This window comes from Mytilus trossulus, chromosome 9 (assembly GCF_036588685.1).
Source record: "Mytilus trossulus isolate FHL-02 chromosome 9, PNRI_Mtr1.1.1.hap1, whole genome shotgun sequence".
Lineage (NCBI taxonomy): Eukaryota > Metazoa > Mollusca > Bivalvia > Mytilida > Mytilidae > Mytilus > Mytilus trossulus.
This window is the reverse complement of record NC_086381.1, coordinates 44,747,505-44,749,958: the sequence shown is the minus strand read 5'-3', so window position 1 is coordinate 44,749,958 and position 2,454 is coordinate 44,747,505.

The following is a 2,454-nucleotide window of genomic DNA, read 5'->3' as shown; positions in this document are numbered from 1 at the left end:
TTTTGTCTGTAACAAGGATGATATTTGCATTTTATGACTAAGTATTATGAAAACATAAGAAAAATTAAAAGCATAATTTTGATCTTTACATATCACATGATACAACAAAAATATAATATATTTTATGCACATAAATACACACTGACTCTAAAAAAACGTGCAAAGCTTAACAAATGGGTACACAAATCAAATGATCTATGACTTTGATAACAAAATGTGCAAAGGACTTGAGTTATTTGAAGTGTGTAGAGGTCAAAATATTCCAATATACTTTTAGGATGTTAAAATGCCATTTAAAGGTTTTCATTATGCCTTATAAATGACAGTTTTATGCTCCTTTTAGTTATGAAAACTAAAAACATAATACTACAGTGCATACCTAACCAATAAAAGAAAATAAATCTTCCCCTTAACTAAAATTTAATATTCTACCCAAGACATGCAAATATTCATTGACAGTTCTGATTCAAACAATAAACATACCCAAGGCACAACGTTACAATTGCAATAAATGTCTTTTTCTTTAAAATAGCAATAGAAATACACAAAGTAAATCATGTTGAATTATAAATCAACAGGGGCTTGTTGAAAATAAAAATATTTCTTTAAGCAAATGAAGACACAATTCAAGTGTGATATTGAAAAAGCCCTATCATATAAACTTTATGATACACCTCCAGTAGATGTTTTATAATACAGAGGATTGATAAAGCCTTTGGGATCATAATTGATATCAATGATATGACTGATTTGTTTCAGTAAATGAAAGTCACTAGGGTCTTTTATATTTTCTTTTGCATAATAATTGAAAAAAAAATTCAAGTGCATTCTATAACATATAAAAAAAAAGTGCCTTAAGTTCAAACATAGGCTACCGGTAAAATAAGAGTATATAAGTCTGTGAAACTAAAATAAATATAAAATAAGCATACTAAAATGTACATATATATAACAAATAAGTGTTAAAAAAAACACATGTCTTCAGTGATAATACTCAGGCAATATCCCAAAACTTGGAAATCTTTGAAAAACTCCCCTTGGTTTATGTTAATATCTTCATCCCTGAATATTAACCAATTCAGCTGATAGTGTAGTAATTACCTGACATCATGTTTTAAAAAAAAAAAAAAAAAAAATTTTTTAAAGCTTCTCACTTTCCTTGACATTCATCAGCAAGGTTTATCTACCTTACTTATGACCTTTGACTTATTGCAGAAAGAACAACAGTATCCCAGGATTGAAAAGCCAGTTGTAGAAGGAGATTCTTAATGCATCTTCCCCCAAAACTGAACATTTAGATAATGATTTAGCATATTTCAAAAACATTCAAAATTATCTATTATGAACAATAACAAGGGAAGTAACTCCCTTAATGACCTCTAATGAAATCAAAAAATAGCATACTAGATATAAAGCAAGTCTAATTTTAAAGATAAAGGAAAACTAGATAAGAAGGTTTTAAGGATATTGCCTGAATCTTAAAATTCCTTAATAAAAAGTCTACATTAAAACATGTAAAGATTCTAAAAATAACTTACACAAATATCAGAAATGAATACAACGTTAATATACAATACAACATACAATTTTATATCAAGTTTTTCATTTTAAACCTGATAATTTACACTTCTCTGTACAAAACTTCCAACTGTGCTCAACAAACTAGAAAAATCCTGTTCATACTGGTCATGTACAATGCAATGATTCTGAATTACTTCAACCAAAAACTTTCTTTTCAGGGGGAATAAAAAGTTCCCATAGGTCAAAAATCTTTTGATTAAAACAGTTAATCAAAAGTCTGAAAACTACAATTGTATGAATGCAAGTCTTTATCATTAACTAACATTATATTCCTAACATAAAAATAAGCCATACCAAAGTAACCTTTAATCATGGAATGCACACAACCATTTTGTCTGACAAGCAAAATATAACTTTATGTTTCTTGATATGTGGTAAGGGTAATATCATCTATATAAATTTTGTATAAATAGAAAGAAAACATGATTTTTTTATAAAAATATTATAAATTTTAAAATAAACAAAAAAAAACTTATAAATTACAAGTTAACTGAACTAGTTTGATTTTAATCAACAAATTTAATTTGTGTAGAGTACCATTCAGAATACAAATTCAGTAAAAAAAAGTATACCCATTTAATGATTAAATTCAATAAAAAAGTATACCCATTTAATGATTAAATTCAGTAAAAAAGTATACCCATTTAATGATTAAATTCAATAAAAAAGTATACCCATTTAATGATTAAATTCAATAAAAAAGTATACCCATTTAATGATTAAATTCAATTAAATAAATACAAAAAAACAAACATATAAATTTAACTTTATCATTATGACAGAGCATATTTCAGATCATGTATATTCATAAACAGATTTTAAAAAGGTTGATGATTAATGATAGGCATATAAAAATTGTGTTGTTGGTAAAAA